This window comes from Chrysochloris asiatica, unplaced genomic scaffold, assembly GCF_000296735.1.
Source record: "Chrysochloris asiatica unplaced genomic scaffold, ChrAsi1.0 scaffold00013, whole genome shotgun sequence".
NCBI classification, from domain to species: Eukaryota; Metazoa; Chordata; class Mammalia; order Afrosoricida; family Chrysochloridae; genus Chrysochloris; species Chrysochloris asiatica.
In genome coordinates this window covers 6,620,229-6,633,579 of record NW_006408531.1, presented here as the reverse complement: position 1 = coordinate 6,633,579, position 13,351 = coordinate 6,620,229, and positions in this window count along the sequence as shown.

Here is a 13,351-nt window from a genome sequence, read left to right as displayed (position 1 = left end):
CAAGAAATTTGGAAGACAACTATTTGGCCAACTGATTGGAAGAGATCCATATTTGTGCCCATTCCAAAGAGAGTTAACTCAATGGAATGCAGCAATCATCGGACAATATCTTTGATATCCCATGTGAGCAAAGTTTTAGTAAAGGTAATACAGAAATGGTTGCAAGCATACATTGACAGAGAACTTCCAGATGTTCAAGCCAGATTCAGAAAAAGACAGGAATGGGGCTTTCATTCCTGATGTCCAATGGATCTTGGCTGAAAGAAGAGAATACCAGAAAGATGTTGACCTGTGCTTTATTGACTACAAAAAGGCTTTTGATTGTGTGGATCATGACAAGCTATGTGCAACATTGCAAAGTATGTATATTCCTGAACACTTAATTGTGCTCCTGAGGAATTTGCACATGGACCAAGAGGCAGTTGTTTGAGCAGAACATGGGAACATTGAATGGTTTAATATTAGGAAAGGTGTGTGTCAGGTTTGTATTCTTTCACCATATGTATTCAACCTGTATACTGAGCAAATAATCTGAGAAGCTGGGTTATATGAAGTAAAACGTGGCATCAGGATTGGAGGAAGACTCATTAACAACCTGTGTGATGCATATGATAAGAGCTTCCTTGCTGAAAGTGAAGAGGACTTAAAATCCTTACTGATGAAGATCAAAGACCACATCCTTCCTTATGAATTGCATCTCCATATAAAGTAAACAAGAATCTTCACCACTGGACCAATAAACAACACTCTTATCAATGGAGAAAAGATTGAAGTTGTCAAGGACTTCATTCTTCTTAGATCAACCATCGACACTTATGGAAGCAGCAGTCAAGAAATCAAACAATGTATAGTTGTTATTGTTAAGTGCCGTCGAGTCAATTCCAACCCATAGCAACCATGTATAGGGTTTCCAAGAGCAGCTGTTGAGCTTGAACTGTCGATTTTGCAGTTCAAACAGCTTTGCAGTCTGGTGTATTAACCCACAGCACCACACCAGGACTCCAAAGCATTAGGAAAATCTGCTGCATAAGACCTTTTTAAAGTATTAAAGAGAAAAGATGTCAGCTTGAGGACTAAGGTGTGTTTGACCCAAGCCATGATATTTTCAATAATCTCATATGCATGTGAAAGCTGAACAGTGAATAAGGAAAACCGTAGAAGAATTGATGCTTTTGAGTTATGGTGTTGGAGGAGAATATTGAAAGTGCCATTGGCTGTCAAAAGAACCAACAAATCTGTGTTGGAAGAAGTGCAGCCAGAGTGCTCCTTGGAGACCAGGATGTCCAAACTTCATCTCTCGTACTTTGGACCTATTGTCAGGAGTGACAAGTCACTGGAGAAGGACATTATGTTTGGTAAGGTGGAGGGTCAGAGTAAAGAGGAGGACCTCCAACAAGATAGATTGGCAAAGTGACAGCATCAATGGGCTTAAGCGTGGAAACAATTGTGAAGTTGGCACAGGACCGAGCAGTGTTTTGTTCTGTTGTGCATAGAATCGCAATAAGTCTGTACCAACTCGATGGCACCTAACAACAACAACATCATGACAAAACACAATGTATTTCAAATTCTGTTCAATGAAATTTAAACAGAGTCACTCACATTTCTAATATCATATAGACATGATAAAAATCTTTTGAATCAGCAGTATTTATGATTCTCTTATTTTGTGTGGTGGTAATGTTATTAAGTGCTGTTGAGTCAGTTCCAACTCTTGGTGAGCCTGTATAGGTTTTCTGAGGAGCAGCTGGTGGGTTTGAAACATCAACTTTATGCTTAGCCATCCAGTGCTTACTTAACAGTGCTGCAGGACTTCAAATATATGTAGAGGCTTAGATATAGTAATTTTACATATGAAATTTATCCAAAGAAGTCAACCTTAAAAGTAAAAAAATTTGTGAACAAAGATCTTACAAGAAAATGCATATTTATAATAAATTAAGCAAGTAGGTCCCCCAAATACATTATCCTACAATTAACCTATGTGTATAGAAAAAAAAGTAGAAATTACAGAGTTTAGTGAATATATCCAAAACTTATCTGTCAGTTTATTGTATTGTTGTGACTTGTGTGTTGATGTGATACTAGAAGCTATGCCACCTGGTATTTCAAATACCAGGATGGAAACATATGTTGGATAGGTTTTGGCAAACTTTCCAGACCAAGACAGACTAGGAAGGAAAGAAGTGAAGAGGACTTGAAGTGCTTACTCATGAGGATGAAAGACTACTACCTTCAGTATAGATTGCACCTTAATGCAAAGAAAACAAAAAATCCTTACCTGTGGTCTAATAAACTTCGTGATAAGAGGAGAAAAAATTTGACATTTTCAATAATTTTATTTTATATGGATCCACAATCAACACTCATGGAAGCAGCACTCAAGAAATCAAATGATGAATTACATTGGGCAAATCTATTGCAAAAGACTTCTTTAAAGTGCTAAAGAGCAAAGATGTCATTTTGAGTACTAACTTGCACATAACTCAAATATTTTCAGTCACCTTATATGAGTGTGAAAGCTGGGTGATGAATAAGAAAAACCGAGGAAGAATTAATGCCATTGAATTCTATTGTTCATAAAGAGTATTGAATGTAATATGTACAGCCAGGAGAAAAAACAAATCTGTCTTGGAAAGAGTAGTCAGAATGCTCCTTAGAAGTGGAGATGCTTAGACTTTCTCTCATGTGATTTGGACTTGTTATGAGGAACGACCATTTCCTGAAGAACATCATGTTTTGTAAATAGAAAATGTGGTGTCTTGCATTTTCTAATATTTTCTAGCCATAGTCTGGAACTCCCGCTAAACAATATTTTTGCCTTGCTAGACCTGGATAAGAGAAGGGTGGAGAAGATATGGATAAGATGACATCATTCAGCTGTGGATGTTAGCAGAGTTCATTATAATTGTAAGAACTTGAAATTTTAGAGTGGATATAAAATGAACCTTCTCAGAAGTGTGGGGACAGGGATCTTATTACAATCAAAGAAGAGGAGCCAAGAATGCAGAGCATCCTTTGAACTCAGAAATCTCTAGATAGTGAACCTCCTTGATCCAGGGCCAGAAAGCAGTTAGAGCAGGGGAGTAGTAAAGGAGCAGCAGCCACAGAACCAAGAACAAGAGCATAAGATAGAGCAGTGGGCTTTACAGGCCACAGAGCAAATAAAGCTGAGCAAATATGAGCAGGAAACTTGGTTGTAGAGTGGGGTGCCTCCAAGAACTTAAGTGGGGAGCTAGGTTTGCTAACCCATGGAGCAAGAGCTGAATATCTTCAGGCTGAGGTTTATGGTGGAGTGGTGTGTCTTATGGACATTTATCACCAGATAAGTGGAAGAACTGTACCCTGAGCATTTCTGACATTGAATTATAAGGCACTGGACCAAAAGGTTGGTTTGAACTACAAGTTCAGCCATTCAAACTCACCAGCCACTTCTCAGAAACCCTACACAGGGTTGCTATGAGTCAAAACCAATTTGATGGCACTTAACAACAACTCCCCTGATAAACTCCATAGCTGTAAATATTGTCTTTGAGTTCTTTGTAGCCATTGCAATGAATTAATGAACCAGTTGGAGTAGAAAGGGTTGTGGTAGAAATGCTTGGTGCTTCATTTTTTTGCAAATCGTCAGATCAAAGGAGGAAGACACTCAGCATTATGTACTGATGCAGTGGTGGCAGAAATGAGCTCAAACATAACAATTGTGAGGAAAGAATAGGACCTAGCAGTATTCTGTTTTGTAATACGTAGGGTTGTTATGAGTAATAATGAATACATGGCACCTAACAACAACAGTGATGATATTTGATGGAATAACGGATGATATATTTACTTGGCAATGCATGCAAAAGCTGGACAGTGAGTAAGGAAGACAGTAGAAGAATTAATGCTTTTGAGTCATGGTTTTGGAAGAGAATATTGAAAGTGTCATGGACTGCCAAATGAACCAATAGATCCGTTCTGGAAGAAATGCAGCCAGAGTGCTCCTTGGAGGCCAAGATGGCCAAACTTCGTCTCTCATACTTTGGTCATATTGTCAGGAGAGACCAGTCGCTGGAGAAGGATATCATGTTTGGTAAGGTGGAGGGTCAGAGAAAAAGAGGAAGACCCCCAGTGAAATGGATTGGCCAGGTGGCAGCACTGATAGACTTAAGCTTGGCAACGGTAGTGAGATTGGCCCAGGACCAGGCAGTGTTTCGTTCTGCTGTGCATAAGGTCGCTATGAGTCGGTGCCAACTCAATGGCACCTAACAATAGCAACAACAAAACCTTCATTTTAAATAAGAAAATACTATATAAAATATATTTTTTATATGCAAAAATCAACATCTTTCCCACAAATACTTCTGTGTATCTCTTTGTTGATGTTTAGTAATGTTGAATATGCTCTGACTCATACAGGAATCCCAAGGGGCAGCTAATGGATTTGAACTACTGATACTGTCGTTAGCAGTCCAGTGATTATCCTACAGTGCTACACCAAGACTATGTATGTGTCCTTAACATTACTAAATAAAATATATAATTTAATTTTGGTATTGTAATTTATTTCTTTTAATGTTGCTAAAAATATGAACTCTTTCCACATTGAATAAGAACTAATATTTCAGGTATAATAATAATACATTCAATTCCTGATGTAGTATTGTAAGATAAGCAGTGGAATGCTAATGACAAGGTTCAAATCCACCAGAACTCTTTGTAAACTCTATCCAGGGTTTCTATGATGGAACCAACTCAATGGCCTTTAACAACAATAATAAATTAATAAATGTTTGTTAAATGTCTTAACTAATAAAGCTGATAGTGCATTGAGCTTAAAACATACATTTTATTCAATTCTGCTTTTTCAACTAGTCTATTATATTGTGATGACACTATATAATTCATTATAATTGAATTTAATTATTATGCATATTGATGTTATATTTTTCTCTGCTTGATTTATCTTAAAACTTCTTAGCTTTTTATCTAATGATACATAATGTTGGTGTGGTAATGTAGGATAAGCACTTGAGTGCAAACCACAAGGTCAGCAATTCAAACCTACCAGGTGATCCTTGGAAAACATATATAGGGTTGCTATGAGTCAGAACCAACTCCACAGTACTTAACAATAACAACAATTTTCTTAGAAGCACATAATTTATTTTTAGTCTATTGATAACTGATTTTTCATCTAAAATTTTCATAACACAACACTCTACATTTTGAAAATATATATTTGTATCTTAATTCCCAAAATATTTTCATATTGTTTAAAATGTTTGTGTTCTTATTCTTTGAAGATCCCCAAATTCTGTTTCTAGACCGTCTAGTTTTCTGTTTTGCATTTTGATTTATTTTTAACTTGATTGCTCCTATGTATATTACTGTTGCATCTCAGATTTTTCATTCTAACTATAAGCACATTGATTAAATAGTCAACTATGAAGATGATCAGATTCGACATACTGGCAAATATTCAAAAATATTTATTAAGTTTCTCTAATGTACTTTGACGTCTCTGATCATTAAGCATACTTTATCCACATTACAGAGAAGTGAGCAAAACAAAATCCTCATGAATCATACATAATACTTCACTTGACTTACATTTTCATGTCAATAAAACATGTATACAATACCAAGTAGAGGCACTAATTTTATTTTGTGCTACTTTCTATGAACTATGACAAGAATTAATTAAGATTTCAAAGTATTACTGCTATTCTGTGCATTCATGTAAAGCATGTGATCTTTTTCACAAGTTTAAGAACAATAATCATTCAATACCTAGTCCTGCTATGGCACTGTAGGACTAGCACTGGACTGCTAACCACAAAGTCAATGCTTCAAAGCTACCAGTTGCTACTTGACAATCCTAAACAGGGTCGCTATGAGCTGGGATTGACTCATCAGCACTAAGCAGCAACACCAACATGCTAGAACTTGAATCAAGAAATAAAATATCACCACATGTAGAAGCACATTGTGTATATCCCATAAACGCCATCTTACCTCAGTACCCTTATAAAGAGATATCACCCCTGAATTTTATATTGTTAAAACACTTTTCATTGTTTTATTTTGATTTTTTACAGTGGTATTAATTACCTGTTTATAAACTGTTAATAAATATGTTGATTTTTTTCAACAGTGTAAAATAAGGAAAATTTCTCAGGTCAGTTTCTAAAATTAATGGAATAATAACAAAATAATTATAATGAATAAAAGCAAAATTTCAGGAAAACTATGAATTTTTCTATCCAAATGTAAGACATTTCAATGAATTGCTTGTAGTTCTATTAAAATAATTTAATCATATTTTCATTAAAATATATATAATTCAAAGCATGCTCCCACTTAACAATCCCTACATACTAAGAATATGTAGATAATACAACTTTGCTTCCTGAAATTGAAAGGTACTTTAAATGCTTAATGATGAAGATCAAAGACCACAGCTTTCAGTATGGGTTGTAACTCAATGTAAAGAAAACAAAAATCCTCACCACTGGACCAATAAACAACATCTATATAAATGGAGAAAAGATTGAAGCTGCCAAAGACTTCATTTTGCTCAAGTAGCTATCAACACTCATGGAAACAGCAGTCAAGAAGTTAAATGACATATTGCATTAGGAAAATCTGCTACATAGGTCTTCTTTAAATTGTTCAAGAGCAAAGATGTCAATTTGAGGACTAAGGTATGCCTGACCCAATTCATGGTATTTTCAGTACCCTCATATACATGTGAAAGTTGAACAATGAATAAGTAAGATAGTTGAAGAATTGATACATTTGAGTTATGGTGTTGGAGAAGAATATTAAAAGTTTCATGGACTGCTAGAAAAACAAACACATCTATGTTGGAAGAAGTGCAGCCAGAATGCTCCTTAGAAGCCAGAGTGGCAAAACTTTGTGTCTCATACTTCAGACAAGATATCAGGAGGGAACAGACCCTGGAGAAGGATATCATGGTTAGTAAATTGAAAGGTCAGTTAAAAAAGGAAGACCCCCAATGAGACTGATGGACACAGTAGCAGCAATGGGCCCTACTTTAGCATGGATTCTGAGAATGGCACAGAACCAAAAAATATTTAGTTCTATTGTGCATAGCATTGCTATAAGTTGAAGTCAACTCAATGGCATCTTACAACAATAAAAGTGCATCGTTCAGAGATGTCAGTTACATTCTTCACATTGTGTAAATATTCCTATTAGGCTGTTTGCTTTACCTCCCATTAATTTAGATTCACTATTGTCTAAACTTCTCATGTATGAAAGTATCTTAGAGTTATTGTTCTTGTTATACTAAGACTTTTTCCCTTTTTTTAAGTGACGTTGTTAAGGATCACATTCTTTATTTTTTAAAAACAGATTATGTGTTTGTTTAATGATGATTTCACAAGATAGTTTAATTACAGGGTTTGAAATATTTTCCATGCCAATAGACTCAGGACTTCACACAGCTCAATAAGTCTAGTTTGTCCTAGTTCTCTAGGATTTTTTGGGGGATCTGACTCCACAGCACATAGACACCACCATCAGATCTATGTGTTGGGTCCCTAATTGAAATTTTCAGTAATGGTAGCTGGGCATTGTCCAATTATGGCCTCATCTTAGAAAAAACAGTAGTTAATAGAGGTTATTAGTCCTGTAGTCCAGTTGCCTCTCTGGTTCTTTGGTTTTCTCCTTCTTCTGTATGCCTATCAAGTTACTGTATTATTACTTCTGGAAGAAACATTAGCATTCATTGTAGAAAATCAGTTATTCTTCCCAAATTAAATTTCCTGGCATCCTTGTTTTCCAGAAATAGTATTTCTCAATACTCTAATCTTTCAATTGATAAAATATATCTGAAATTATAATAAATATATCTAAAATGGACTCCATAGAAGCACTGGACTGCAAACTACAAGCTTGGCAAGGTTGGTAGTTTGAGCCCATGAGCTGCTCCACAGGTGAAAAATGAGATGTTCTGCTTCCGCAAAGAGTCGCAAGCCTTGGAAACCCTATACAGGGTCACTGTGAGTTGGAATTGACTCAACAGCACTTAACACCAACAATATTATAAGTTTAGCTTCTCCACATGAGGTCAGTCATTACAGTTTCTTCTCTTCCTTCTGCAAGTCTTTTACTTAGATGATGTCATATAGAAGCAGCTCTTCACTGAGTGTGAGAAAGCAGTCATTGTTGTCAGTAAAAGCCCTCATTTCCATTTCATCCCAATTAATTTATAATTTATTTACAAAACCAAATATAATCCACACATACTTCTAGCCCAATGATCTAGGTTTGAATTCTTATTTAGCTGAGAATATCCTCAGAACCATACTAAATATCATTCTGTGATTTTTACCTGATTTCTGAGAAGATTCCAAGATATAATGTTAACAAGTGATAATTTCTTTTTAAAATAGTTTATAAATTAAATAAGTTATTTATTAAATAAATTGGCACTGGTTAGCATTATCTCTTGCTAAACTTGAGCCCATTGTGAGATGGCTCCTTCAGTGTGTTATCCAACTCTTAATCATTTGCTGTTGCTGTTGAGAAGTGCTATCAAGTCAGTTCTGACCTGTAGCGACCCTGTATAGGGTTTCTGAGGAACAGCTGGTGAGCTTGAACCACCAACCTTGCAGTTTAAATGGCTTTGCCGTCTGGCGCATTAACCCACAGCACCACACCTTAACCATTTCCTCCACCCCAAACCCCCAAATCCATATATTCTGACTCATGGTGGTCGCATAGGACCAAGGACTGCCTCCCAGGGCTTCCAGAGTTGTAATATCTTCAGAGGATTACTGACATATTATTCTCCTGTAAAGTGGCTAGTAGATTCCAATTGCAGACCTTTTACTTAGCAGAGAAGTCCTTTAACTACTTCCCCACCAGGGTTCTTTCTTGTCTCACCCAGGAAGGTCCAAAACTCCAAGAAAGTTAGCCTAACAGAACACGAGTTAAGCCAGAAAGAGTACGTCTTACTCAGTTTGTGCCCCAAAGGTCTAACACAATGTCTGAAATCATTATGTTCGATATGTATTTGTTATTTTATTTTGAAATAAAAATGTTAACTATCTATTAGAGCATTATATAGAACATTTAAAAGCTAAGTTACATAGAGAGTTAAAAGAAGCCTATAGGATCATGATTTGCTTCTAAACATAGTACCAAAAAATTCTTGAATTTTCAGTTTCTTTCAACATATCAAGTTTTGGGGGCATCGTTTTCGTTAATGTGAACAATGAAGACCAATACCAAGGCAGATGGTTTGCTTTCAATCAATAAAAATCTATAATTTATATATTTAATGTTTTTCTTCAATAACATTCATTACCTTTCTTATTTACATATTTAGATTTTATTGGATGTGTGCATATTGTTTAATTGTTAAGAATGGTGCCAGTGTATTCTCAATTTAAGTATTGAAAAGATCCACAAGCCTTTATTAAATGACTGCCGTATGTTAGCATGCAGGTAGTAGTAACAGATAAATGAAGCATTGTCTTATTTTCAAGGGCCTCTCAGTTTAGAAGTGACAGTCATATGAAAGAATGACTATAATAAAAGAAGATAAATGATAGTTGTGGAATACTGTTTAAATTAATATGAAGCATGAATAGATGAATGATTATATCTGCTTTATGATAACTTACTATTATGTTTCAATATGAAACATTTGGGAGAAATATTAATTAAAGCAGAAAACATTTTATGCCATAAATACTTAACATTTAAAATATCCAGTAATTTAGGATGAGAAAAATAAAGGATCTACAGCACAAATTGGTGAACAACAAATAATGATCGCAAATGAGGATTCTATTTTTTTCCAAAAGAACCGTGTGATCTGACAGTTCTTGCTAATTTATGGCTTTCACTACAGTTCTAAAAGTCAGCATTCATTCCTTTCAAGTTAACACAATACCACAGATGCGATGTAGCGTCCAAAATGGATATATCATACCATGGATTTAGAGCTTCTGTGGTTTCCTTTAAGAATTAAATATCATTTATGAACATTTTCATATTCATAAATTATATTTATTAGAGAGGCTTATTGCTTAATAACCTTTGGGCACATTTACAAATGTAATAAGACAATCTCTGCCAATGCAGCTTCAATTTAATAGGCAGTATAAAAACAAAACACACTTAGCAACATGAAACACAAATGAAAAACAGGTCCAGATAAAATCTGTTTTGAATCTCAGGGATGCAAAGAGAGATACTGGTACTTCAATTTACCCTGTGTTATCATATTCTCCTGTGGTGTTTTTGTTGTTGTTGTTGTTATTCTATGACAAATATTCTAAGTTTGGGGACATGCAGAAAATTAGGAGAAGCCCTGCTGTGGTTAAGAGTGGTTAAGAGCTCAACTGTCAACCTGAAGTTTAGCCATTCTAACACACAATCCTGTCCATGGAAGAAAGATGGGATAGTTAGCTCCCATCGAGTTTAGATAGCCTTGGGAATCTTGTAGAGAAGTTCTTTTTGATCCTAGTGGGTCATTATGAGTCAGAATTAATTTGAAGGCAATGGTGTGTTTTTTGTTTTTTTTTTTTTACTTAGAAATGTAAGAGACTACAAAATTAAAGAGTATGGTTACATTTGTTTGTTTGTTTGTTTTAAATGAGGCTACATGATCTTATGGAAATTAAGGATTTTGACTCCAGGTCAGCATTACTTTGAATCTACTACCTCTCTAGCATTCTTATTTTAAATGTAAATGAACTACAATACCATTTCAAGGAACTCTGTAGATTTGCCTTTGCTTAAATGAAGACACTGGCCAAAAAAAAAAAAAAAAAAAAAAACAAGGGCCCAGGAATCGACAGGATACTAATTGAAATGTTTCCAGAAACTGATGCAGAGCTGGAGGCACTCACTTCTCTTTGTGAATAAACTCGGATGACAGTTACATGGTCAAGTGATGGGAAAAGATCCATGATTATGCCCATGTCAAAGAAAGGTGGTCTAATGGAACTCATCAAACAGTATCATTAATACTGGTGGTGGTTATGTGCCGTGGAGTCAGTTCCGACTCATAGTGACCCTGTACAGGGTTTCCGAGGCTATAAATCTTTACTGGAGCAGAAAGCCTCATCTTTCTCCCGGGGAACAGCTGGTACTTTCGAAATGCTGACTTTGCAGTTCACAGCCCGATTTGTAACCACTACACTACTAGTTGCATGTAAAGTTGTGCTAAAGATAATTTTAGCTGCCAGATATTCAAGTCAGATTCAGAAGACGATATGGAATGAGGAAAATCTTTGCTGTCATCAGATAGATCTTGGCTGAAATAAGAGAATGTCAGAAGATGTTTATTTGTGTTTTAATGAGTATGAAAAAGCATTCCACTGCATGCATCATAACAATTATAGGTCAAATTGAGAAGAATGAGTATCCCAGAACACTTAATTGTACTGGAAATTAAACATAGATTAAGAGACAGTTGTTCAAACAAAATAATGGGATACTAAGTTGATTATTCCTAAGGTTTTCAGTGACAAACAAAAATCCTCACCACTGGACCGATAAACAATATTCTTATCAATGGAGAAAAGATTGAAGTTGTCAAGGAATTCATTCTTCTTGGATCAACTATCAACATTCACGGAAGCAGCAGTCAAGAAATCAAATGACGTATTGCATTAGGCAAATCAGCTGCACGAGATCTTTTTAAAGTGTTGAAGAGTAAAGATGTCAGCTTGAGGACTAAGGTGAGCCTGACCCAAGCCATGATATTTTCAATAACCTCATGTGCATGCGAAAGCTGGACAGTGAATAAGGAAGACCGTAAAAGAATTGATGCCTTTGAGTTATGGTGTTGGAGGAGAATATTGAAAGTGCCTTGGGCTGCCAAAAGAACCAATAGATCCGTTTTGGAAGAATTGCAGCCAGAGTGCTCCTTGGAGACCAAGATCACCAAATTTTGTCTTTCATACTTTGGACATATTGTCAGAAGGGACCAGTGGCTAGAGACATATATCATGTTTGGTAAGGTGGAGGGTCAGAGTAAAAGAGGAAGACCCCAACGAGATGGATTGACCAAGTGGCAGCATTGATGGACTCAAACGTGGCAACAGTAGTGAGGTTGGCCCAGGATAGGGTAGTGTTTTGTTTTGCTGTGCATAAGATCACCATGGGTCGGTACTGACTCCATGCACCTAACAAAATCAATTAAGTCAGGAAAGTTGTGTGCCATAGATGTGACCTTTGCACACACTTATGCAATCTGTTTGTTGAACAAATAATCTGAGAAATTGCATTATGACAAAAGCAATGTGACTTAATAACAAGCTGAGATATGCAGATCTGCTTGCTGGAAATGAATCTTGCTTGCTGGAAATAAAGAGGACTCGAAATACTTGCTGATGAAGATCATAAAGTACAGTCTTCAATATGGATTGCACCTCAATATAAAGAAACAAAAATCCTCACAATTGGATCAATAAATAATAACATCATGATAAATGGAGAAAAGACTGACATTATAAAAAACTTCATTTTGCTTGGATCCACAATCAATGCTCATGGAAGCAGCTGTCAAGAAACCAAATGATGGGCTGCATTAGGCAAATCTGATGCACAAGACGTCTTTAAAGTATTAAAGAGCAAAGATACAAATTTAAGGACTAAGAGGTGCCTGACCCAAGCCATGGTATTTTCTGTTGCCTCATATGCATGTGGAAATCAGGCAATGGTTAAAGAAGAGCAGAGAAGAATTGATGTATTTGAATTGTGCTATTGAAGAAGAATACTTAAAGTACTATATGCAGCCAGAAAGACAAAGACATCTGTCTTGGTAGGAGTACAGCCAGAATGCCCCATAGAAGCCAGGATGGCACAAGACTTCATCTCTCAAACTTCAGACTTGTTATCAGGAGGGACCAGTCCATGAAGAAGGACATAATGCTTGATAAAGTAGAGGGTCAGTGAAATAGAGGAAGACATCTAAGAAAATGGATGGACACAGCGGAGACAGCACCGGGCTCAAGCATAACAATAATTGTGAGGCTGGCACAGGATCAGGTAGTGTTTCATTCTCTTGTGCATAAGTTTTCAATGATTCAGAACTGACTCGATGTAACCTATCAGCATCAACTCTAACAGTCTATATCTGGAATCTTTTTCTATTCAATTTTTTCTGGTTATCTGTTCATTCCAATAACTCAAAATCTCTATTACTATTGTTGTTGTTGTTGTCAGGTGCCATTGAGTCGGAACCAACTCATAGCGACCCCATGCACAGCAGAACGAAACAATGTTCGATTCTGGGCCAACCTCACTACCGCTGCCACACTTGAGTCCATCAATGATGCCACCTGGCTGATCCATCTCTTTGGGGGTCTTCCTCTTTTTC